We start from the raw sequence: 27,340 nt of genomic DNA, 5'->3' as shown, positions 1-27,340 counted from the left end.
ACTAAAAAATAAAAGGTAAAGAAAAAAGGAAATAATACATGTCATTGCCGCTGTTGTTGCATTTATCTGTACTGAGGCCTTTTCATGTGCTGTGAGCTGGGAATAGAGATAAAGACAACTCACTCACTGATTTCAAGAGTGGTCCGTGACTGAACCAGGAACATTTTTACTTGGGAATACTCTGGGACAGGAGGGGTTTTGCCAGGCCAGAGTCCATTGGAGGTTTGAAGGAATAGCCAGACCTGGGTTCTAGTCTCTGCTCTGCCACTCCCAAGTGGACACGAACCTAAACAAATTAATGTTTTGTCTCGGTTTCCTCCTCTGTAAAGAACTGTAGGGAGCAGGGATTTCATTCTTAACGCATCACAGGGCCTGGCCCGCCACAGCCACTCAACACCAGCTCTGTGAACACCGCCTATGCATTCTTGCCCTTTCCACCCGTCTTGTTTCTCAGTCCCTGGGCCATTCCCTTTCCTGTTTCTGGGCTTCTTGTGCTACGGGGCTTCAGTGATTTCCCAGTATTTTTACACCCCTCACTCCTGACTGAGAGGTGTCAGGTTTTGACTGGGCAAAACTGTTGGGCATTGCTGTTACCATTTTACAGATTGGGAGACTCGACTCAGAGAACCACGCACAGGCAGACTCCAAACAGGGTGATGAGCCCAAGCTCAGGTGGGGGCATCACACACCACCCACTCTGAGTCCACTGATCCACATGACAGGGAGGGAGGCGAATTACAGGTGATTCACTGGAGGTGGTAAAGGGAGCCCCACACTTAATCACCATTGTCTCTGTAACTTACGAAATAAGGTATACTCTTACCCTTTTGAGATAATCTTGACAAACACTCCCTGAGGCTCGCATGTTGGTAAATTTCCTCTTACAAGGGAAATGGCCCAGAAAACCTTCTTTCCCCCTAATTAACTCTACAACATTAGAAACTTGAGTAATGATCAGGGTATTTATCACCATATTTCCTCTGCTCTAAGATGACACACCTGATGTAACAGGTGTTTCAGCAAAGTTATTTTAAAGAAACTACATCTAAAGTACCCTGTGACTGTGAAGGTCATGGTGATTTCAGAAGCATTAAAGTGTGGCCAACGCGCCTTTCAGAATTGAGGAAATGTAGTAAATGACTTCCTCCCACTTTTGCAAAAGGCCTGGACTGGAGTGTGTCACATGATGTCTAAAGGCCCTTCCAGCCTCACAGGCAGCCGTCCCTGGGTTAATTATTAGCAGCAGCAGGAGGGCAGAAACAGGCCACCTCATTTCCTGAGGCCAGGCTCTGGGTTTGGCCTGGGGCCGTTCCTACCTGATGACCAGCTCTCCTTCCGGACCTCAGTGAGGTGGCCAGCCTGGCCCCAGTCAGTCTCTCCTCCCACTGCACCTGCCTCCAGGGATCTGCCAGGACTCCTTCCGGCCCGTGGGAAGCTGAGCTTCTCAGCAAACTAGAGCTCCATCAGACTCTGGCTCACTCACCTTTGGGGGCACATGCACTGGCTCTGAGCCAAAGATCTGATGAGGACAGTCATGGGGTGGGAGTAACTGATAAACTAGGGGGCGGCAACCTGGGTGTGGCAGGGGCCTGGGTCTCTGGAGGATCCAGGACAGCCTCACAGTGTCCGAACCCTGAGCTTCTTTCAACCTGCCAGGAGAGAGGCTCAGGCATCAAGAAATCTCCCTGGGTGGCTGTGAAAAAGGTGGATCTGACCACAGGTGGTAGTGAACCCTGGAGGGGAAGGAGAGGGCGGCTCAGACCAGCGGCTACAAAGGGTGTGGACTCTGATGTGCTCAGGTTGAACAAAACAAGCCAACCAACAATTCTGTTTGTGTTTTTTAAAAAGTTGAACTTGTAATGTCTATGCAATCATATATTCCACTCTCTCATGATCACTATCCAACATTCGTCCAGGTATTTCAAACACTTCCCTGACCCTTTCTGTTATGATTTTATGATATTCCACCACGTGGGTGTATATAAGCATGGCTGGGTGTTCAGATGACTTCTCATTAGCAGAGCTCAGATTTCAGAAAGAACCCACAGTAAACCCAGACAAAGAAGAGGAAGCATGTGACCAAGGACAGGCACCAATGCCAAGGAAGTAGGGGTCCCGATAAGCCCTGAGTTAGGGCAAAAACACCAAAGAGAGGGGCAACGAGAGGACAGACAGGGGCTGGGCCACCACCTAGAGGAGGATGGCAAAACATGAGCAAGGTAACTGATGATGATTTGGGCAAAATCGCCAAGTTAACTGTGTTCTGTCTTTTCTACCAGGTAGAACGATCTTTTACACTGGAAAAGATGAAATTAAAGGGGATGGGAAGGCATTCCCTGAGCAACCCCCATGACCCAGGAGAGAGCCCACACTCATCATCTTATTGGACTCTCACATCAAAAGAGGGGACCAGGCTTCGCCCATGAGGGTACCCCACACGTTTCTGAGGTGACCCAGCAGCAGGGCAGAATCCAAACCCAGTGACTCCTGCCAAAGATGTGCTCCTCCCACTATCTCTTCTGGTCTTTTTTTTTTTTTTTCTGCTCTTTTAAATCTCTGGTAAACAAGGGGCCTTTTTTTTTTTTTTTTTTTTTTTAATTGTAAAATACATAGGACCTAAAATTTGCCATTTTAACCATTTTTAAGTGTATAATTCAGTGGCATTAATTATATTCACAATGTTGTGCAACCATCACCACTATTTCCAGAAATTTTTCATCATGCCAAACAGAAACTCTGTACCCATTAGGCAATAACTCCCCATTCACCCCTCCTCCAACTCCTGGCCAGCTCTAATCTACTTTCTGCCTCTATGAATTTGCCTAGTCTAGATACATCAGCGGAACCATATAGTATTTATCTATTTGAGTCTGGCTTATTTCACTTAGCATAATGTTTTTAAGGTTCCTCCACATTTTAGCACCTATCAGAACTTTATTTCTTTTTATGACTGAATGATATTCTATTTTATCAGTTCATCTGCCATTGGACATTTGGGTTGTTTCTGCCTTCTGGCTATTGTGAATGGTGTTGCAATGCTTAAATTTTATCTTTTCAGTGTACAAGTATCTGTCCGAGTCCATTTTCAATTCTTTCAGGTATATACGTAGGAGTAGGATTGCTGGGTCATATGGTAGTTCTATCTGTAGCTTTTTTTATTTTTATTTTTTTGAGACAGAGTCTTGCTCTCTTGCCCAGGCTGGAGTGCAAAGGCATGATCTCGGCTTACTGCAGCCTCATCCGCCTCCTGGGCTCAATGGATCTTCCCATCTCAGCTTCCCTAGTAGCTGGGACCACAAGTGTGTGCCACCACGCCCAGCTAAGCTTTTGTATTTTTGATAGACTCAGTTTCGCCCTGTTGCCCAGGCTGGTCTCAAACTCCTGAGCTCAAGCTATCCACATACTTTAGCCTCCCAAAGTGCTGGGATCACAGGCCTGAGCCTCCATGCCTGGCCCTATTGTGTATAGCTTTTTGGGGAACAATCAGATTGTCTTCTACAGAGACTGCACCATTTTACATTCCCACCACAATATAAGAAGTTTACTATTCCTCCACATCCTTGCTAATACTTGTTAGTTTCCCAATTTTGATCATAACCATTCTAGTAGGTGTGCAGTGGTGGTGCCTCATTGTGGCTTTAATTTACATTTTCCATAATGACTAATGATGCTGAGCATCTTTTCATGTGTTTACTGGCCATTTGTGCATCTTTAGAGAAATGACTATTCAAGTCTTCTGCCCATTTTTAAAATTTGGTTTGTGTTCATGTGGGTTATTGACTTTCAGGGTCTTGCTCTGTCACTCAGGCTGGAGGGCAGTGGCACCATCTTCGCTCAGTGTAACCTCCACCTCCCAAGTTATCCTCTAGCCTCAATCTCCCTAGTAGCTGGGACTACAGGCGCACACCACCATACCTGGCTAATTTTTGCACTTTTTGTAGAGACAAGGTTTTGCCATATTGCCCAGGCTCATCTTGAACTCCTAGACTCAATGATCTGCCTGCCTCAGTCTCCCAAGGTGCTGGGATCACAAGTGGGAGCCACTGCGCCTGGCCTATTTTCTCACTCTATAGGTTGTCTTTTCACTTTCTTGATAATGTCTTTGGATGCAAAAAAGCTTTAATTTTCATGAAGTCCCAATTTAGTTTTCTTTTGTTACTTGCATTTTTAGTGTCATATCCAAGAATTCATTGCCAAATTCAAGGTCGTGAAGGTTTATCCCTATGTTTTCTTCTAGGAGTTTTACGGCTTTAGGTCTTCTATTAAGGCCATTGATCCATTTTGAGTTAATTTCTGTATATGGTATGAGGTAGTAGCTGCTCTGGTCTTGCTGAGTGGAGTCCTTCCCCAGCATGATCTTCTGGCAGAGCTAACATTCCTACACAAAAAGGCTGGGTCTGAGTCTTTAAAATCTCACCACTGCCACACAGGCAGCCTGCCCAGTGGCTGGTACCCAGCAGGGTTTATCCATCAACTCGTCATCCCTCCATTCACTTCTTATGACTGCTGCAAGGCTGCCACCCACAGCTGGCTGGGAGACTCTTTCATAACAAAGGAAATCTAATAGGCTAAACATATTAAGAATTAAATATCAACAATGGCACTTACACACTCCTACTATTAACCTAAAAATGACCCAAGACCAAACTCACGCACCTAACTGGACAAGACAGAGGAAAGCCCAATGTACCCTTGCCAGTCTCCTGGTTCAAGTCCCTCATTGCACAGAAGAGGAAACTCAAGGGCAGGGCAGGGCATGGCAGGGACTTCCAAAGCCAGACCCCACGAAACACAGGTCTCAGTGATGGCCCACTATAGATAAGCAAGAGAAATACATGAGGTTAGTTTGAACTGCTTCAGAGGAGGGGTGGCCCTCTGGTTCTGAAACCTCCGAAGGGGATGGGGGAAATGAACCCTGAGTCCTAGATCTCATTCTGCTCCACCAGGGTCTCATGGCTCTCTGGCCAAGCTTGTTCCAACCTTGGGTGTTTGCACGTGCTGTTCCCTCTCCTTGAACTCTCTTCCCTCAGATATGCACCTGGCTCTCTCCCTCAGTTTCTTCATGTGCCTGCTTAAATCTTACCTCATCAGTGAGGCCTTCCCTGATCACTCCTTCTCCCTCTCGCCCTACTTTACATTTCTCCTTAAATGTAAGTTCCTTAAAGGCAGGGATTTTAGTAGTGAACTGCCATCTCCATGGGATCTAGAACAGTGTCCAGTGCATATGAGGCACTAAGTATCTATGGAATGCATGAATACATTGATAAAATTGGGAACCCCATACTCAGTATGTAGTATGTCACTAAGTGTCACAAGAGGGGAAGGCAGATGGGTAGGCACTGCCTGGACCCTGCAGCCACAGAGGCACCCAAGTTTACTTCTGGACCCACAGGCTGTCCAGGGCTCCTGGGCCTGTGACAAGGACAGGGAGGGCTGAACATCATGTACAGTCAGAAACTCCCCCACCTTTCGGTCAGGTCCAAGATGCTGGCAGCTGCTTCCCTGCTGATCAGGCCGTAGATGGAGCCTCTACCCATAGGCGCTTAAGAAATGCATGTGAAATGCACAAATGAATGAATGAATGAACAACTAATGCATGCAGGGCTTACACCTGCACTTTTAGAAGGCTTGTGTCAGCGCTAACACAGCATACCATTCCAATACGGGGCTGGGAGGCAGTCTGACTGAGTAATTCCATTTCTAGGAACCTGCTGTCAGGATATATTCAGACATGAAAAAAAGTTTTAGTTGCAGAGATTTTCCTCCCAGCAACATTTATAACACTGAGAATTACAAACAAAAAAGCTACTTGCCAACTTCAGAGGGCCAGTTAAGTAAGCCACAAAACAGCCACAGGATGTCTGGGTGATCAGAATATTAAGAGGCTTGTTATAAAGTTGTATCTACAGGATAACCACAACTAATTAAAACAAAGGAATCTGAAAGACAAAACCCTACACGTGTTTTTCTATTCTTTCGACTTTTCTTTTCTTTTCTATATTTTCTATGATGAGCAATGATGAGTTAGAATAAAGTCAAACTGACCGAATTTTTTTTTGTTTTAAATACTGTCACTTAATGCTTTATTGATGCCAGGGTGTTAAACTGTTTAAATCTCCGTCCCCTGACTCTCTGGTGCCTCCTGTCCCATTTCTGCATCCCCAACCCTGCTTCCTCTTCCTGGGTCCCCTCCCACTACCCACCGTCTGCCCTGCCCTACCACCTCTGCAATGCTCCAGCCTTGTAATCCATACCTGGACCCACTCCTCCCCCAGAAACCAGCTCTAGCGCTGGGCTGCCTCCTGCACTTCCCAGATCTATGGCTTTGGACCAGTTACTGAACCTCTCTGAGATTCCATTTCCTCCTCAGGAAAATGAAACTGACATTAACCCTCAGGGTCCTCCTCAGCACTCACAGGTGCTAAGGCTGTGGGCTGCTCTAGACACTGCCCCGCATTGGAGCCCTATCTGCTGCTTCTACTCAGCCTTGGGAAGAGCTGCTATCGGTGACCTAATGCACAGGGAGCAAAGTCTTGATCCCCAGTCTGCATATATCTGGGCACCTGTCCTCTCCTGAAGGCAGCAGAAGAAAAGTAGGTTTTCTCTTGGTTCCCAGATCAACATGATAGCTTCTTGGTTGAAACTGCCATTCCCCCGTGGAGCCCTCCACTCCTTCAGAGAACTCACGGCCCAGCCCTCACTCCTCAGAGCTGATGCCCAATATGCGAGTCCCCTTTAGACCATGTTCCTGGCAATTTCACCAAAGGCCTGGCTAATGCTGTAGTTGGGCCTCCTGTCCACAGCGACAGGCTCCAGTGCCCCGGTTCGGTGCTGGGCTCTCCTGCTTCCCTTTTGATCACAGGCTTTACTCATTCTTCCTTCAAAACCTGCATCCACCCCTCTCTCTAACACCGGCTGTGAGGCAGGTGCTGAAGGACGAGGTTAAGAGGCTGTCTCAGGTCCTAGCTCTCTGGGAACTCACAGACCAATCAGAGAGAGGGAGATGTACAAATCACAGCTTTCCAGGTGGGGAGTGCTAAGACAGAGGACCTTCTAGGGTGTGACCATGGCTCAACCTCTGGTAGAAAGCGATGCCTCCTAAGGAGGATATAACTGTGAAGCCAGACTGTGAGGGATGTGCTATCAAGCAACAAAATCAAATCACTCCATATGTCTCCCAAAGCTCTCACCGGACTTTTACAATCAGTCTTCATCATCACCCACAATCTGATTCCAATAGAACCCAACGGACCCCAGACGCCTGGATACACCTGCCCATTTGAGGTGTCTCCAAGCAGCCAGGCAGAAAGCTGGCTATACTTTAAGCTGTGCATGTTTTTTCTCTACCTTCTCCTCCACAAGGCTCCCCATCATTAATCATGTTCTGGATGAATGCTGCTCAAAGTGCAGTCTCTGGACCAGTGGCTTCATCATCACTGAGTGCCTGTTAGAAACGCAGTCTCAGGCCCCACACCTGACCTACAGAATCTGAATCATTTTGCATAAAGTGTGACAGGCTGTGCTCTCCATCCCAATTCCAACTTCCTCCTCTTCACTCTGTTGCCAGCTGCCATCTTTTGATGCCTTCAACATCTACGCAGTGAACTAACGCCAACCTCTGGAGTGTCCACCTCAGGCAAAATCGCCCGAGCCGCCACCCTGCCCTGGGTGGTACACACCAACCACAGCTCTCTCCACCTCAAGCTGTGGACACATGTCCAAAGGCAGTCCCTCTGTCCAGACAGCTGAGCCAGTACTGCCTGAGTACCTAGCATGCTGCTCTGTCAAAACGGGATAATCACATGACCCTGTGAGGTGGCGATACCACTGGTATTCCAGTGTGGAGAGGTGGAGGCCAAGACTCAGGAGGCTCGAGCAGGGCCCTGGAGTGAGCGACTGGGGGCCCAGTGACGGTCCCAGGCTCACCACCTGTGCTTGAGAGCTAACACTGAGCATGGCAGCCTGGCCGAGCCACCTCTGTGGAAGCTTGGAGGTGAGGACGGACATCTGAATCTGAAGTGAGGAACAGCCCCTTGGGTGGGAGCTAGAACTGAGGGGCAAAAGTCACGGAGGACACGTGGGAGAGGAGGCAGAGGCCAGACCCTGAAAAACTCTTCAGTGGTGGACTGAGGTGCCTGCACTTCAGAGGCGGCAGGAGGGTAGTGAGGTTTCTGGAGCAGGCTGGTCAAAGTCAGCAGCACCCTTGTTTGATACCCATCCCATTCCCTCACCCCACATTTACCTGGGACTTGCTTCTCTGACCCTCCTGCTGTGGCAAGATCCTGACTCTCTCAGGTGCACATGGCTCTACCTCCTGCCCACTCATCCTCATGCAGTCCTCAGCCCTCTGTGACCCCCCATCCTGCACTAGGACAAAGCCTGGCTCCCAGGCATGCCTACCAGTGGTTTCCCCAGCTGGCTCCTCAACAGCAAAGCCTTATCAAGAGTCATATAAGGCCAGGTGCAGAGGCTCACACTTGTAATCCTAGCACTTTGGGAGGCCAAGGTGGGTGGATTACTTGAGTCCAGGAGTGCAAGACTAGCCTGGGCAACATGGTGAGACCCCATCTCTACTAAAAATACAAAAAGTAGCCAGGCGTGGTGGTGTGCATCTGTAATCCCAGCTACTTGGGAGGCTGAGGTGGGCAGATCACTTGTACCTGGGAGATGGAGGTTGCAGTGAGCCATGATAGCACCACTGCACTCTAGCTTGGGTGATAGAGTGAGGCTCTGTCTTTAAAAAAATAAAAAATAAAAATAAAAAGAGTCATATAAGATCCAGCCCCCAGATGCTCACCCTCTTCTGTGACTGGCAGCACCTTCCCCAAGAGAGCTCCCCTTCCCCGCCCAGTCTTCCCTACCGGAATTATCAGTTTCCACACTCATCTCCTCCTACGGAAACCAGACTCTTTTCCTTCCCCTTCCACCACCCACCCTGAGAAGACTAAGGGAGAGCCTCTGTCCTGGAGCAGCTCATGAGAGGGAACCCCTTGGCAGTGTGTACCCCTTTAAAGGAAAAACATTCTCAAGACCCATCCCTGACCCCCATACACCCATGCACCTGGACCTATTTAGTAACTCTGAAGAAAACTGAAGCCTTTCCTGGTCTTCGAAAATTCTTTCAATAGCAAATAACCACTGCAACAGCAAATTTAAGTTTACGATTGAAAACATTTAAGGTTAATTTTACATACAACAGAAAACATTACAGTTACAACACAAAACTCAGAAATTCTTGCACTATGAACAGAGTGAAGACAGGTCTGCAGGACTCTGTGAAACACAGATCTCCCCTAGAGTCCAGCCACTCAACATGTGGTGGCTTACGGACCCCATCCTGGCACCACTTGGGAGGGTGCTGGAAAGGCAGAGTATAGGGCCCAGCCCAGACCTGCTGAGTATGTATCTGCATTTTAACACGAAAGCTTGTGAAGCCCTGGCTTACATCGTACATTTTGCGGGGTTGGAGAAAAGACAGGGAAAAGCAAGGCCAGATGGAGCCCGCACAGAATGAGGTGATCTTCTGTGCTTTTTAAGGGAATGTTTTTCTGGTAGCTGTGTGAAGGAGGTACAGGCGCAAGGGGCCTATTTGTGACAGTAAGCAAAAGAGGCAAATGGGAGAAGTGAGCAAACTCAGTTCGGGTGGAGTGGAAAAGAGGAGTGGACTGAAGAAGGGATTTCTAAGGTGTGGGGGACAAGTGAAAAGTGACCTTAGGTTTCTAAGCAGGAAGACTATGTGGAGAGGACTAGTGGAGAGGGCATTTTTAAGAAAGGTGATGAGCTCTGTTCCAGAAATGCAGAGGAGGGGCCTTGGGGGCACTCATGAGGAGTTGTGCAGATGTGATATACACAGGATTGGAAATGCCCAGTGATATGGTTTGGCTGCGTCCCCACACAAATCTCACTGAGTTGTAGTTCCCATAATCCTCACGTGTCATGGGAGGGACCAGGTGGGAGGTAATTGAATCACGCGGGCAGTTACCCCCATGCTGCTGTTCTTGTGATAGTTCTCACCAGATCTGATGGGTTTATAAGGGGCTTTTCCCCCTTTTCCTCTGCACTTCTCCTTGCTGCCGCTGTGTGAAGGTCATCGTGTTTGCTTCCCCTTCCGCCATGATTGTAAGTTTCCCAAGGCCTCCCCAGCCCTGCGGAACTGTGAGTCAATTAAACTCCTTTTCTTTACAAATTACGCAGTCTTGGGTATGTCTTTATTAGCAGCGTGAGAATGGACTAATATACCCAGAGATGATCAGGCTGGAGACACAGACCTGTGAGCCCCTGCTGATAGAACCAACTGAATTTACCTGAAAAGGCCTGCAGGACAGTAAGAGCAGAGGATAAAGGGAACAGGCAGCAGAGGAAGAGCTAAGGTGGGCTGGAAGGTAGGAGGGAAGAGGAGCATCACAGAAGCCCTGGAACAGAGAGGAATTTCTCTCTGACCAAATGGGCTGAGATATGAGAACCTGCCTCTGGTCTTAACAAGTGAGCAGTCCCTGGCCATTGTGGCAAGAGCAGGGAGGGCCCATCTGGCCACAAAGCGCAGAGCATATTATCTAAAAGTGCCATGAAACCCTGGGCAGCGGACCTCAAAGGGCAGTCCCTGGCTTCCAAACGAGTGGCATCACCAGAGAGCTTGTTAGAAATGCAAAACTTCCGGCCTCACCAGAGGCTCTGATTCAGACCAAGAGAATCACACGCTCTGGGGGTGGGGCCTAACAGCCTCTTTTAACCAGCCTTCCAGCCTTCCAGGTAATTCTGATGTGCTATAGTTTGAGAAACACCACTACAGGATATGGAAATTCAGTGGAAGGTATATATAATCTTTTCTACATGAAAACGAAAAGAAAAAAAAGATAGCCTAGCAACTTCTACATAGAGAAACTCAGCAAGAAATGCCTAACTGCTTCAATGCCAATACAACTTATTTCTGTCGCCAGAGAAATGCCAAAAGGTATTAACAAAATAATTAAAAATACATGGCCCATCTGATAAACTTCCTTGGATGAGATGTAGAAAACACACCCAAGATCTGGGGGCTGGAAATTCTGAGACATGGGTACCATTCTTGCTCTGCTATTGACTATGTGCCCTCGAGTATGTTACACCCCATGCAGAGCCTCGGTTTCTCCATCCACAAAAGAGGGAGCAGAAAAGGCTTTTCTAAGGTCTCTTCCAGTTCTGACACTGTGTGACATGCTCTTCCTATAAAAAGTGACCCCAAACTAAATGCTTTTAAGCAGCTGTGTGGGGTTGGAGGGAGGAGGGAAGTACTTACTTTTTTTTCTTTATTAGAGATGGAGTCTCACTCTTTCACCCAGGCTGGAGTGAAGTGGCATGATCTGGCTCACTGCAACCTCCGCCCCCACACCCCAGGTTCAAGTGATTCTCCTGTCTCAGCCTCCCAAGTAGCTGGGACTACAGGCGCCCACCAGCACTATTTTCTTGTATCTTTAGTAGAGGCGGGGTTTTGCCATGTTGGCCAGTCTGGTCTCGAACTCCTGACCTCAGGTGATCCACCTGCCTTGGCCTCCCAAAGTGCTAGGATTACAGGCATGAGCCACCGCACCCGGCTGAAAGTACATTTTTAAGCAGTAAAATCTCATAACATAATTAACCAGAAAATCTTTCCAACATTCAGCAGTACTAGTATCTTGCATTCTAAGAACTGGAACATTCCTTTACTAACTGGCTTTTCCATTAAAGCTGCTGATGCCTAGAGTAATAAAAACATGACTGCACTGGACAGTGTTCTTAAAGTTCACATGACTGGGATGCTTCCCAGAAAACAGCTCCATTATCTTCACATTTTCATCCTATAATAATTTGTAATCCACAAAGGTAAGGTTTGTATTTTCTTCTAGGCAGAAAATAAGTTAAAGAACCAGATTCTATGGATCCCACAGCCTGACCCCTTGACCGAGAGTCTGGGCACTTGGTATTACAAATCTAGGCTTCCTGATAAATGGCCCTGTAGTGACCTTGTTACTGGGATCCCTAGATGCTGGTTTCCTGCCTGGTTTCTCTGCATCCAAGTCCCTGTCTGCACCTACTGTTCATCCAGTGCCCATCCTCTTGTGCCTGGGTCCCCAATGCCACCTGCTTCCCTGCCTTTGCCAAAGGTCAGTGACTTAGTCATGATCTCAGAACTAGGGCTGGAACAGGGATGTGGGCGTTGGTGCAGGAAGAAGAGGTGGAAGTGTGAGCACTAGAGGAAAGAAGATAAGGTCTAGGGTGACTCCTGCCTCCTGCCCTTCTTTGCTTACACACCCTGGCTCTTAAATTCTATTAGAAATTGGTCAGTGGGAAGCACAGCTGGCTTCTTCATCTCCCGGTCCATCTATCATAAACTCTGTCCCTGCTCCTCCCTCCAGCCTGGGTATGCGAGTGAGGTCCCAGACTCTGCCAGTCCTAGTGGCAGGGAGGTACCATAGTGAGGTGAGGGCTGACAAAAGGCCGGTGTGGCAGGCACAAAGCTGGGGAGTGGCATCCCACTGGAGGTGGGACCACAGAGGTGTGGGGACCAAAGCCACAAACATCAGGCCTGCAGGCCACGCAGAGATTAGTTTTGTCTTTATCCAGGTAGAAGATTCCTAGTGCTAGAGGGTTTTCTATGCTGGCCCACCCTGCACTGATCTCAACCTCGAAGTCACTCTTAAATAGGGTGACCACACGTCCGGATTTACCTAGGGCAGTCCCGGCTGAGGCCCGTCAGTCAGGTGCAATTATTAACAGCACCCCTTTTCATTCTCAGATTGTTCTGGTTGGGATGATAAATTCTAGTTGCACTGTTCTTGGGGTCCTAGGCCTGTGAAGTCAGAGCTGACGTTAGAGAAGGCTACCCAAGATTAGCAGGGACCCCCAACCTGATGAGTCTCACCCCTCATCAAACGTTCCATTCGCCTCTCCGGTATCCCTGCCAAACCGTCATCTGGCTTCTGCTTATATACCTGCTAGGGCAGCAAGCTCACTATCTTCTCAGGAAGCCTCTCTTTTTGGGGGAAAGCTTTGTTATAAAAACAGCAGGATTCAAACCTGTAAACAGTATGACTGCAACTAAATAACAACATCCAGGCCGGGCGTGGTGGCTCAAGCCTGTAATCCCAGCACTTTGGGAGGCCGAGACAGGCGGATCAAGAGGTCAGGAGAGCGAGACCATCCTGGCTAACACGGTGAAACCCCGTCTCTACTAAAAAATACAAAAAACTAGCCGGGCGAGGTGGCGGGCGCCTGTAGTCCCAGCTACTCGGGAGGCTGAGGCAGGAGAATGGCGTAAACCCGGGAGACGGAGCTTGCAGTGAGCTGAGATCCGGCCACCGCATTCCAGCCTGGGCGACAGAGAGACACTCCGTCTCAAAAAAAAAAAAAAAAAAAAAATTAGCCGGGCGTGGTGGTGGACACCTGTAATCTCAGTTACTCGGGAGGCTGAGGCAGGAGAATCACTTGAACCCAGGAGGCAGGGGTTGCAGTGAGCTGAGATCGTGCCACTGCACTGTAGCCTGGGTGACAGAGCAAGACTCCATCTCAAAAAAAACAAAAAAACAACAACAAAAAAATCGCTTAGCAGGGAAAGGCTTGCGGGTGGAAGAAAGCAGAAAACCTGCTGACTTTTCCCCTTGCACCTCCTTCCATCTCTCCTTCTCCTCGTTCAACAAATATTTACTGAGTGCATTTGACGGTCCAGGCACTGTGCTTGGCATTGGCACTGGGGACAAAATGGTGAGTTAAAACAGACTCAATGTGAGGGGCATTCTACAAAATAATTGGCTTGTACTTTCCAAAAACGTCAAGGTCCAGCTGGGCACAGTTGCTCACGCTTGTACTCCTAGCACTTTGGGAGGCTGAGGTGGGCGGATTACCTGAGGTCGGGAGTTCGAGACCAGCCTGACCAACATGGAGAAACCCCGTCTTTACTAAAAATACAAAAAATTAGCCAGGTGTAATGGTGCATGCCTGTAATCCCAGCTACTCAGGAGGCTGAGGCAGGAGAATCGCTTGAACCCAGAGTCGGATGCTGCAGTGAGCTGTGATCGCGCCACTGCACTCCAGCCTGGCGACAGAGCGAGACTCCATCTTGGAAAAATGACGACAAAAAAAGTCAAGGTCCTGAAGGACAAAGAACAGTTGGGGAACTGTTTTAGTTTAAAGGAAACTAACGAGACATGACAACCGTACGCAACCCATTTATAAGAGTTGTTTGTTTTTGGCTATAAAAAAAGGACATCACTAAGACAATGGGAAAACTTAACATCTAGGCCAGGCGTGGTGGCTCAGGCCTGTAATCCCAGCACTTTGGGAGGCTGAGACAGGCGGATCACTTGAGGTCAGGAGTTCGAGACCAGCATCCAACATGGTGAAACTCCGTCACTAAAAAAATACAAACATTAGCCAGGCATGGTGGCACACACCTGTAATTCCAGCTACTTGGGAGGCTGAGACAGGAGAATTGCTTGAACCCAGGAAGCAGAGGTTGCAGTGAACCGAGATCACACCACCACACTCCAGCCTGGGTGGCAAAGTGAGGATGACTCTCTCTCAAAAAAAAACAAAAAACAAAAAAACAGTATATAAAACTTAAGGTTCATAGATTAGGTAAACAATGTTGTATCAGTATTAATTTATTGATTCTAAAATTTGTAGTTATGGAATATCACTGCTTTTAGGAAATAAATGTAGGGGGAAAGGAGGCATCGATAAATAATCCTCAAATGGTTCAGGAAAGATATATATATATATGTATATATATATACAGGGATAGAATAAAATGATAATGTTTGGGGAATCTGGGTGAAGAGTTTATGGGACTTCTTTGATTTATTCTTGCAATTTTCCTATGGGTCTGAATTGGATCAAAATAAGTCATTAAAAGAAAAAAAAATAAAACTTAGAAAAATTTTTTTAAAAAAAGAGACCCTGCCTTCACACAGCTTATAGTGTAGCTGGGAGACAGGTACTAATACAAATAATTACACTAATTAACTGCAAAATTGCCACTAGGAAAAGTGCTATAATAGAGAGAGATCTGGTGGCATGAACATTTATAGCAACAATTTAACTCAAGTCAGGAAGGTGAGCAAAGGTTCTGCAATCATGGAGCTGAGACACACAGAATGAAGTAATCAGTGGGGAGGGGGAGAAGGTCCCAAGCTCTTGCAGTCCCTGCAGCAGGAAGGAGCACAGTGAGGTGAGGGCTGGAAAGAGCATGAACATAGGGCCTGCAGGAGATGCCGACAGATCAGCTTTGTCTTCATTTTGAGAGAAATAGGTGTGTATGGAAGACTCCTTCGTCTGCGGAGTAGAGAATCCACTGGAAGAGGGAGAGGGCATGTGCAGATTGCGGCAGTGCTGAGAGTGGACCAGCTGCTTTCATGAGAAGCATCGTGCATAATTTTTCTTGTGTTCCCTGACACTTTTATTTTCTACAAGAACCATGTATGCATTTGATTACCAGAGCAGGGGAGGGAACTGGCGGGGAACCAGTGGGGAAGACTGAGCTCAGGAGGCTAACCTCCCCTCCCCAGGCCCAATAGTGGCTGGTAGTCAAAAGACAGCTGATGGAGCTGGTTGCTGCCTCCCTCACTGAGAACCTCTGGGCTAGCCCTTAAGCTGATGTGGCTGAGGGAGGTGGCACGCATGGGCCAGGTCTCCAACCCCACTCCTACACCAGGGGCCCCTCATCAGCACAGTGTTCAGGCAGCCATGGCCCCTGCACAGTCCTGGATGCTTCCTCTTGGAACATCCCTTCAGTCCTGAGAACCAGGACCTGTGGTTCTGGCTGGGGAGGGACCCTTACTCACCCACAGCGACTCAGCACTGAACACAGATCAAAGTGCTTGTCTGGAGGGTCAGGGGTCTGACCACAAAGCGAGGAACCCCTTTTCTATGCCAAGTTTTGCCTTAGTTGGTTTTCCACATTAGCTCATTTACGACAGTCAACTTAAAGGGAATAGGTGCCATTATGATTCTCATTTTACAGGGTGGAAGTTGATTACACAGTTGGGTCATTATTGTCATGTCCAACTAAATCAGAGTCGAGAGGCCAGGGGAAAAATACTCAGGGCACATAACATTGCTCCAAAAATAAAATTCTCTGCAAGCCTGGCTGCTAAAACTGCCTGTTATAACCTAAAATCAGTTTTATTTAATAACTACTGAAACAAATTGCTGTGATTCTAAGTCTAGTTTTATCTACCACTGTCATGCAACAATCAGAGCTTGCCAGCTCCCGAAGAGCTTCTCTAGTGCCAATGGCCATTTTTTTTCAAAACAATACATAACATTTCTCATTCTAATAAAACTCCCAACCTTCTCTTTGTTTTCCAAATCAAAGACCACCTGGTCTGTATAGATTTCCCAAATTATTATTCTTACTTCACAAGCAAAACGTTTTAAATTTAGAGAAATATCTGTTTTTATATTTTATTTGACTTTGACAACAGATGATTTGTCTAGGCACAGACTTGGGTTCAAATGTTGGCTGCAGCCAGGCACAGTGGTTCATGCCTGTGATTCCAGCACTGTGAGAGGCCGAGGCAGGAAGATCAGCTGAGCCCGGGAATTCAAGACCAGCCTGGCAACATGGCGAGACCCAGTCTCTATATTTAAAAAACAAACAAAAACCACAAAAAGACAAATCTCGGCTGCACTGCTTACAAACACTGTGCCCTCTGGTGGTTACTTCACCTCTCTGAGCCTCACTTTTCTCACCCCATCTGTAAAATGGGGCTGGAAGGAATCAGTAAGATTTTGAGGCTAAAAAGCACTGTTTGTTCCCTATTAGGGCTCAGTACAAAAAATTCACTTCACTCTACACTGCTTAAACATTTACTAAAAGCTTGTGTATCCTAACAGTAAATCATGGGACCTGAATTTTCCAGGACTATCCCAATTTCAAATCCTCTGTCCTAACTTTCCACATAAACCATCAAAATGTTTCAAAAATTCCACTCTCTCAGTATCCAAACACTTCTCAGGCCTCCTCTTGCACAAAGCAGTGGCACACACATTCTTTTTTCACACTCTTTGGTTCCCACTCTTTGGTTCAGAAAATGTAGTCAGCAGAGTCCTGCCGGCCCCCTAAAGGAAATGGGGTCAGTGCTCCATTGCAACTCAGACTGGGCTGTTTCCCGGCACATCTATGTAAAGGCGGCCAAGAGAGGCCGTGCCACAATCAGAGCATCACCCACAGAGGGATATACACTGGGCAGAGGAATTCAGCCCCCACCTACTTGTACCTGAGAGGCAGCCAGGCCACAGGGTTGCTGTGAAGATTAAATGAATTAAGTTAATATTTGGAGAGCACTCACAACAGCGTGTGGCAACCAATAAGTACAGATGAGTGCTGATAATTAAAACCAGAGGCATCCCTGCAGAAGTTACTCCTGCCTCAAAGACAACACAGTGACATCGCTCCCATCCAGGTGAAAACAAGGAGAATCAAGGAGAATAGGCACTTAGCCCTGGCTGGGTGAGGCCTGGCCCACCCAGAGATAAGGCAGACTCTAACCACAGCAGGTGGGTTCTGCACTAGTGAACACCAAGAGGCTGGACTTGGCTGGGTGTGGTGGCTCACGCCTGTAATCGCCACACTTTGGGAGGCCAAGGCAGGAGGACCGTTTGAGCTCAGGAGTTCGAGACCAGCTTGGGCAACATAGTAAGACTTTGTCTCCACAAAAAATAAAAAATTAGCTGGATGTGGTGGCACATGCCTGGAGTCCCAGGCGCGAGGTACAAGGAGGACTGCTTGAGCCACGATCAGGCCACTGCACTCCAGCCCGATGACAGAGACCTTGTCTCAAAAAACAAAAAAGACCAGGCTGGACTTGGAGAAGAGTCACCATGCCTACGATCCACAAAGTCTCTTCATGCCTTTGCCCCTGCTGTTTTGCCTGCCCCAAATGCCATCTTGTTCCTAACTTTGAGGCTTAATTCAAATTAAGCCTTGAAGTTAGAACTTCTCCCCATGGTTAGAACTACTCCCCACAGTGTCTCCTGATGCCCATGGGAATGAATGGCTGCATCCTCTGGTGTCTCCTGCATCTAGCTTATCCTTTTAAAGCACTTACAGGACCATGGACAAATGGATGGAGACACACATACACACACACACACACACGTCACTGTCTTCCCAAATACACCATGAAGGCAGGGGTTCAGTGTTCACCTCTGTAGCCCTATGGCCTAATACATGGTAGAGACTCAATAAATGTCTCAATTTGCTGTTAAATCTGTGCTCACACCTGGTCTTGGAATAATAAGTTAACCTGGGGGCAGTGGGAAGCTTCAGGTGCACACACAAGCAGAAGCGCTGGAGATGCAAGATTTCTGGGTCTTAGAACCCATTACCAGATCAGTTTTCAGCCAGGGGCTTACCAAGTATTTCTCAGGTCCTTCTCGGCCAGAGGAAAGAAGACACCTATAAGATTAGGCTCTGAGGTCACCCGGATCCAGCCAAGAGCAGTGTGGACACTGACCTGGTCACCTCCTCTCTCTATTAGAGTTGGTACAAAGAGCTGATGCTTGGGTAGGCTACCCTACCCCCACCAGCCCTTCCAGGCCAGGGTATGTGCTGGGTGTCTTCAGCTTTCCAGCTTCTACAACAGATCTTGGGAAAAGATAGAGTCATTGTCCCTGCTTTCCAGGACCACAATGCTGGAAGGTGAGCTCTCCTGGGGAAAGATGTAGGGACCACAAATTGCTGGTCTCTTCTCAACCACCACAAACCCTGATGGCTGGGGAAAGGCAGGGTGCCAAGTCTTCTCACTCCCTCCCATCTGAGCCCTTCTGGTAGGTTATGCCTATCCTAGAAAATGTTGTCTTTTGCGTGCCTGGACCTGTAGTTCAGAAGGTCAAAATTGGTCCCTCTTGCTCCTGGCCCCACTCTACCACCTTTGCCAGCTCAGTTTCCTTATCTGCAAGGTGGGGAACGGGGTGGGGTTTGGCAGCAACAAACCCCAGTGTGTGTGAAACCTTCCAGTTCACAGCCAACAAAGTGTTGGTCTCAATTCTCTAAAGCCAGTTACCACCTTGGAACCCCAACTTCTTCCAGGGATAAGATTTGTCTCTGACCTTGCCTCCCTAACCAGGTTTCTGAGACTTCAATGAGCATGCTTAAAACTACCAGAGTATCTTCTGTATGATAAAAGATGAATCGAGGGCTCAGAGACATGACTGATGATATGGTATGGGATCCTGAATCTGCTTCCATGGTACCTTGGGCTTTTTCTACTGCTCCAAGCTGTCTGAGGGCCCACCACCTGTCTGGCCTGACCAGGGCCTGCCCTTTCCTGCAGGGAAGTGGATACAGGCACCCTGGATTCTCTGGGGTCCAACCCACATCCCCACCCAGCACTACATCTGCCATATAGAAGTTCAATAAATGCCTCAGCTACTCTGAAATGCCTTCAGTAACTTGACCTTTTACATTCCCCAGCTAATGTCTAATTTGCATATATGAGTCCTTTTCAGGAGATGGCAAATCACCAGAGACAACGCAGGATCAATACAGAGTATTAGGCACATTCTATTCTACGCTAATTCTCTGCAAATTGGTATTCCATTAACTGCATGTGGGATTTATGGGAGCTCGCTATAAACTAGAATATTTAACTAGAATGGCCTACTCTGTCAGATAATAGCTTACTGTTGTTAATTTTCAACTAGTCAACCTCAAAAAAGTTTCCAACTTCCAATATAGTTCACATCTTGATTTAATCATCTGGAAAGTCATCCATATCAAAGCCTCCATACAACAAAGGGGCAGGCAGCTTGATGCAGAAGAAAAAGACCTGCCCTTGGAACCAGGAGACTCGGGTTACACATCCCAGCTCTACCACATACTGTGTAACTTGCTGCTCAGAGCCTCAATGTCCTCATCTGTAAAATGGGAGTGACACCAGCCTCACAAGAGTTGTAAAGATTAAATGAGATGATACAGGTGAATGTACTCTGTAAGTTCTACAAGGTTATGCAAAGGTTAGTTATTACAAAAGCACAAGATGAAATTATCAAACAACTCGGGCTAATGACAGAAAGCATGAATTAAACTGGTGTTTCTAAAGGGGTGCGGGGGTGGCATTTTGCTCCCTAGGGACATCTGACAATACTGGAGGCATTTTTGGTTGGAACAACTGGGAGACAGGAATTGCTACTGCAATCTACAGACCAGGGATGCTTCTAAATCCTACAATGCCCAGGACACAAAGAATGATCAAACCCCAAATGTCAATAGTGCAAGGCTGAGAAACCCTGATCTAAATAATCACTTAAAGTTGGATTTGAGAGCTTTTTAGAACAGAAATCTTCCTAAGCAGGCTTTACTTTCTCCCATCATCTGCTTAAACATTTGCAAGATGGATCATCTTACAAAACAGCTCTTTTGTAAGTGAAGCCAAACTGCCAACTTCTGGAGTTTCTGAATGTATAAAACTGCTTTTAAAGGAGATGCTCTCTGATTACAATTTGGCTAAATTGCTTTTCCGAAGGCCTTGACTTCGGCAGAAGTTCTCCTGGGCACAGAGATAGGGTCTGTCACTCCACCAGTAGGCCCTGAAGATGGTTTCCTAATTCTAATTTCCTGCTGAAATGAGAGCCACGAGGGTCTCTAAACGAATTAAATTCACATCACGCCAACTGCTTGCTAGCTTTGTGCCGGGCACGGTGCCAAACACCTCCACATAATTTATCCCACTTAAGCCACTCAACAACCCAGCGAGGTGGGCATTATTACCAGCTGTTTGCAAGAGAGGAAACTGAGGACCAGCGAGGTTAAACAACTTGCCCAAGGTCACTAGCTGGCCAAAGGGGAGTCCAACTTGAACGGAGGTCTCCAGTTTCCAAGTCACAAGCTCCTTCCACCAACTCGGAAAACCCAGGTGTCAAGTTGTCTCAACTTCCCATGAATTTTTAAGGCAACGGCAACTTCTCAGTAAGTTTAGGTAGCTGAAAATGGGAATTTCCGGGGGGCTGGGCACTCTCACATACACTCCCCCCTCTGCAGCTGTCTCACCGCAGGTACCTGATAAATCATTCCATATCTCCCGCGGAACGGGGAGGATTTATTGGCGCTGGAGTTTCGTGCCAGGCCCAGGAAATGCCATCTTTGAAAGCCGAGAGGCGGATTCACCCTGGGAGCCAAGCGCTGGCCGCCGCGCTTGGCTGGCTCCCCGCGCGCTGTGCGCCCCCTCGGAGCCCCAAGCCGGGGTCGCGGCGGCGCGGGGTCCTCCGGGGGTGCCGGTGGCACGGGCTCCGCGGGTTGCGCCTGCCCCTGCCCGGCCAGAGCGCACGCCCACGCTCCAGCGCAGCGTCCCGGCCGCCCGCCCGCCCGCCCGGCGGAGCCCCACCCGGCGCCCCGCCCGCGCCCTCCCGCCCCGGCCCCGCCAGGTGAGCGCGGCGGGGCGCCCCCTCCCCGCCCCGACGTGGTGCGGGGACCCGGTGCCGCCGCACCCGCCAGCCCGCCCGCGCGTCCGCCGCGCGCCCCAGGGACGGGTGGGGGCGGGGTGGCGCCGAGCGCGACCCCGGCCCCCGGCAGCCCCGCGCCCTGCCCCTGGCCCGCTGGGGTCGCACTGGCCAGTACCTGAAGCATCCGGGGGCGCAGAGCGCCCAGGTAGGTCGCGCGTGCGGGCGGCGCGGAAGCTCGCTCGCGGCGCGACCTGGCCGCCGTCTGAGCATGCCCAGTGCCGCCCGCGGGCGGTTCCCGCCGGCCGGGCTGGCCGCGACGGGCCCGCGCGCCGGGCGGGGGGCGGGCGTCCAGGCTGGCCTGCGGTGTTCTCCCGCCCCCGCCCCAGGCTGGCGCGCCCCGACGCATCTCCTGGGGCCACCGGGGCTCTCCGCCGAGCTCCGGGCAGGCCCTGAGTTCCCTCACGCATGCATGCAGCCATTCGTTCCACAACCATGACTGGGCACCTACTGTGTGCCAGGCCCTCAGTGATTTCATGCCTAGGGAAGGCAAGCAGTCGGCGCCCAAAGAAACTTTGAAACGAGGAGTCTTGCACGACGGGTGCGCGGTAGAGCTGAGGTCCCGCTGACTTCCAGTCCAGTGCTCGTCCCGCGGCACTAGTAAGCTTCCCTGGTTAAACCTCCCCAAGGCTCGTGGGACCCCTACCTGGTCTGTGCTCCTGCTTCCCACTTCCGCCTCATCTCACACCTGCCTTCCTGAGGATCCTAGAGCACCTTTCTGTCCATCAAACTCTGGAACTTCACCAGCCTCAGGACATTGGCGCGCGCCTTTCCCTCTGTGGGACGTTCTTACCCAGCTTTTCACGTGGCCGGCGCCTTCTCATTGTACATAGGTCCCCTCCTCAGAGAGGCCTTTCCTGACCACCTTCCTCGATTAGCCCTCTGCTCCTGGCCACTCCATGTACTTTATTTTCTTCATAGCATTTAACACGATTTATCCATTATCAGCAAATATTTATTGAGCACCTATTCTGGTTCTTCTCGCGTGGTGAACAAATAGACAAAAATTCTGTCCCCCCGTGGAGTTTGGGGAAAGAGGGACTGGTAACAGATAAACAGCAAATTAGCCAACTGTGCGTTATATTAGAAAGTGATAAGTTCTAAGAAGGAAAAAGAGCAGGGTCAGGAGGTTTGGGGGTGGAGGTAAGTAGCGAATTTTCAGTGAAGCAGTCGGATAGGGCCCTTGAGCTGATGGGCGGTCTGATCGGGTGACACTGAGAAGGTGATAGTAGTATTTCAGCCACGCAGATAAGCGGGTAAGAGCATTCCTGGCCGAGGGAACAGCCAGTGCAAAGACCCAAAAGGGCGCCGGACCGCTTAGGGAACGGCAAGGAGGCAGAGGAGCAGATGAGATCTGTCACTTTGGCTTTTCCTCCGATTTGTTTAATTCTCATGTTGTATTTCCCTCCTGAATGTCAGCTTTGGGGCTGTAGCTCTGCTTGTCTTTACTGCAGGGACCCCCCTGCGACACCGTCTGGCACACAGTAGGCGCTCAAATATTATTTGTTGAATATGTGAACGAAGGGATGCAGAGATGGCTGGAACCCTCCAGTCGGGCCTGGGTGCCAGGTCCTGGGGGCGGTCGTTCCAGGGATAGACTGAGGCCCCGGCAACCCCTAGAAGCTCATTTCGGTCCTTGTCCCCGAGCCGCATGTCCCGGGATAACGCCGCTGCAGCGGGTGCCGCCCGGGCGTCGCGTCGGGGGGAATTCCGACGGAGCCCGGAGTCCAGGGGCAGGACCGCCCGCGCCCCGCCCGGCCGGGCCTCGAGTCGCCAGCAAAACCTGGAGCTGCGGCGCCCGCTCAGCACCATTCGGACCGGCGGGGAGCGCACTGGGCATGCTCGGAGCCGGGCGGGGCTGGAGCCCCCGGAAGGAGGAGCCCCCTGGAGGGGCAGGCGACGCCCCCCGCAGAGCTCCACCCAGCGCCCCGGGGCTCAGCGGGTGGCATTCTCTGTGCTTTCCCCGCTGCCTCATCCTCTCTGTGCTTCAACCATTGTGAATACCTACGCTTCAATCTGGGCCCCAAGTGGAAGTTGAATGAAATAAGGAACGTAAACGTGTTTAGACTACCTTAAAGATCCATTTGTTGAGTGGCTACCTAAATCAACCGTCATCCTCATGCCAGTTTGCCAACTGCTGAGATGAGGAAAACGAGGTCAACGGAGGATGTGTGAATTTTCGAAGTTGTCTTAATTTGCTGACCCCTAGACTGAAACTCCCTTTTCTTTTCTCACAGCTGACAGCCGTTAGCTTAAACGATGCCCTCAAATTCGAGCTAGAAACGTGCTTACACCTAAAGGAAAGACCTAAATATTTTTAATATCATGCATTTTAAATCACCCTAACAGAAGCAGGAACAAAATGAAAGAATACTCCCCAAATTGGAAACAAAGTACTCAACAATAGAGGGATGATTAATTAGGTTATGGTATATTAGTTGAAATAATAGCTATCTTATACTAAGTTAAAAAGACCATGTTGCAACAGGGAAAACTTAGGGTACAATGTTAAATGAAAAAATAAAATGCAGAAACCAGGTCGGGTGAGGTGGTTCATGCCTGTAATCCCAGCACTTTAGGAGATCCAGGTGAGATGGTAGCTTGAGCCCAAGAGTTCAGGACCAGCCTGGGCAACAATAGAAACACCCCATCTTTGCAAAAAAAAAAAAAAAAAAAAATTTATCCAGGTGTGGTGGCATGCACCTGTGGCCTCAGCTACATGGGAGGCTGAGGTGGGAGGATCTCTTGAGCCCAGAAGGTCAAGGCTGCAGTGAGTTGTGATGGTACCATTTGTACTTCAGCCTGTGTGACAGAGCGAGACTCTGTCTCAACAACAACAAAGCTAAAAACACAAATAGATTGTGTAAACATGGTGTTGACACATTCACCAACACTAGAAGGAAATATGGGAAAATATAACTGGTCATTTTTTTGAAGTAGTAAGGTTGGTTTTTTTCAAAGTTTATTAACGTCGCAATGACATGTTTGCAATAATAAGCATTCGAAAGATCAAATTAGGCCGGGCGCAGTGGCACACGCCTGTAATCCCAGCACTTTGGGAGGCCGAGGCGGGCCGATCACGAGGTCGGGAGATCGAGACCACGGTGAAACCCCGACTCCACTAAAAATACAAAAAATTAGCTGGGCGCGGCGGCGGGCACCTATAGTCCCAGCTACTTGGGAGGCTGAGGCAGGAGAATGGCGTGAACCCAGGAGGCGGAGCTTGCAGTGAGCCGAGATCGCGCCACTGCACTCCAGCCTGGGTGAGAGAGCAAGACTCCCTCTCAAAAAGAAAAAAAAAAAAAAAAAAGATCAAATTAAAAATTCTTGTTTTGTGTATATCTAGTTATAATAACTGCTATTATCAAGCTCAAGTATGATGAATATTTTATATATATTCTCTCTTTAATCCTTACCATCACTCTGCAGAGTGAGTGTTTTAGCTCAGTTTTACAGAACAGAAAACAATCTAGGGGCTGTTCACAACTGGTAAGAGGGTGAGGATTTGAACACAAGTCAGTCTGATCTCAAAGCCAGGGTGTTAGGTTTTAGGACACACTACCTCTGTGTAGTAGATTACTATGTATTGATGATAAGAGAAGCCATATGTCATTTCATTTTGTGGCTTTTTTGCCTTATTTTCTCTACCCTTTGATGTGTTTGTAGGCTACAGATTACCTTTAGATGTTCTAGTCTCCTGTTACTGTTTTATTCTTGGGGCCAAAATGTTAAAGTCCATCCTTTTAAGCTGTTGCACCTGGAGTGACATAAGGTTATTATTACCAATGACAGTTGATCTTATATCATAAGCTCCCAAACCTTACGTAAATGGGGCTTTTGAATGGACACATAATCTTCTTCGTCTATCGTTGAACCCAGCCAAGTGTAGAGCAAATTAAGGCCCAGTTGGGAATAGAGCTGTACTCGGTCCCAGATCGGCTGGTCCAGAGAGGACCCACATAGATTACTGTCTCTGGGCAATCACGTTGGAGGCAGGATCACAACATGATGGAACCACCTGGTCCATGGACTCCTCAGGGACTTTTCTGTGATGAAATGACAGAGAGCTGACAGTCCTGATGATGTTTGCTGAGGGAAAGCCAGGACCCTAACAGCAGCCCTCCTCCTGCGAAGCTCAGAAATATAGTCAGCTCTCTCTATTAGTGCCGGTAGACTGTACCTGGCTCAAAAATCCAGAAACCATGAAAAACAATAACTAACAACAAAGAAAACAAAAGAGCATCATTTTAATGGAGAGTAAGATACACTACAAACTGAATATACCTCACAGGTAATGGACCATATTCGTACAAGAGGAACAAGAGATGAACATCTAAACATAGTTATTAGCAGCGTTCCCAGAAGCTGCCACCGGGGCAGAAAATCTGGTGCCAGGCACCGTATGCAGGCAATTGGCTAAGGGAATTTATAGGAAGAGTTTCCTGGAAGAATCACTGAGGATTGTCATTCGCATCACGACTTGGGAAGTCTGCCCTACTTGTACTGCTCCAGTGATTTACAAAGCACGGCTCTGAGCTGAGATGCTAATACTCATCAATTATTTGTGCTGTTAATGCAAGCTTACGAAGAGCCCGATAATCCATAAATACATGGGCAAATGGTGCTGTTAGAATGACATGAAAAGAATATGATGTAAAAGGCCGGGCGCGGTGGCTCAAGCCTGTAATCCCAGCACTTTGGGAGGCCGAGACGGGCGGATCACGAGGTCAGGAGATCGAGACCATCCTGGCTAACACGGTGAAAATACTAAAAAATACAAAAAACTAGCCGGGCGAGGTGGCGGGCGCCTGTAGTCCCAGCTACTCGGGAGGCTGAGGCAGGAGAATGGCGTGAACCCGAGAGGCGGAGCTTGCAGTGAGCTGAGAACCGGCCATTGCACTCCAGCCTGGGCGACAGAGCAAGACTCCGTCTCAAAAAAAAAAAAAAAAAAGAATATGATGTAAAATACACATGGTATGGTATGTGGGAATTAAGTAGGTTGAACTATAAATTGCCAGGCAGGGTGCAGTGGCTCACACCGGTAATCCCTACACTTTGTGAGGCTGAGGTGAGAGGATTGCTTGAGACGGGAGTTCAAGACCAGTCTGGGCAATGTAGCGAGACCCTGTCTCCACAAATAAGAAAGAAATTAGCTGGGTGTGGTGGCACCCATGTGTGGTCCCAGCTACTTGGGAGGCTTAGGTGGGAGGATCACTTGAGTCAGGGCAGTTGAGGCTGCAGTGAGTCACAATTGTGCCACTGCACTCCAACCTGGACAACAGAGCGAGACTCTGTCTCAAATAAATAAATATAAAATTGCCATTTTATGGGTCAAAATGGTTGAACATTGACAACTTCCTATATTTCAAATTAATGCATACACATAGAACAAAAACTAGAAAAACTGCACCAAAATATTGGTGGTGTGTCTGAGTATTGCGAGAGGCAAGCTACAGAAGTTATCTTTTACAAAGTAGGTGAATTTCAAGTCTTTGGGCATCTATTTTTTTGTATGTCTTTATAGTTCTCTAAATCTTATGTATGTTTCTTTCATAATCTGGAAAAATGAAACAAATTCAAAAGTTGGCTAGCTAAAGAAAATGATGTAAAGAGAGGGAAAATGGCTACTCCAGAATTGCACAAAAAAAGTGAGAGGCTCCTTTCATGGAGGGTGAAGCCCACCCTGCCTACCGACAAGGAAGAGTCACCAGGTGTGGCGAATGACAGCAAGATGTTTATTTCTGTCCCAGGAGCGAGAGGGTGGTCAGCCAGGAGCATGCTAGAGAAGTGTTAGTCAAATTCAGGACACTTCATCCCCTGAGCCTGTGTTCTGAGCTTCCTGGACTCGATGGAAGTCACTTTGAGAAACACAAACATTTCAGTCTAA

The 27,340-nt window shown here is 48.5% G+C and overlaps 1 protein-coding gene across 2 annotated transcripts in view; it reads right to left on the bottom strand.

Moving 5' to 3' along the window:
• The window catches only part of PTPN3 (protein tyrosine phosphatase, non-receptor type 3), a 120,151-nt gene extending 98,491 nt beyond the window's left edge, over positions 1–21,660 (bottom strand). Inside the window, exon 1 of one of the 2 annotated variants that reach the window (XM_025360111.1) lies at positions 21,572–21,660. The gene's annotated coding sequence lies outside the window, so the exon portion shown is untranslated. The remainder of the gene's footprint in view (positions 1–21,571) is intronic. The other variant, XM_025360110.1, reaches the window with a different exon arrangement.
• Positions 21,661–27,340: the final 5,680 nt, after the last annotated feature.

This window comes from Theropithecus gelada, chromosome 15, assembly GCF_003255815.1.
Source record: "Theropithecus gelada isolate Dixy chromosome 15, Tgel_1.0, whole genome shotgun sequence".
Classification (NCBI taxonomy): Eukaryota; Metazoa; Chordata; class Mammalia; order Primates; family Cercopithecidae; genus Theropithecus; species Theropithecus gelada.
This window is presented reverse-complemented; position numbering and strand designations above follow the sequence as displayed.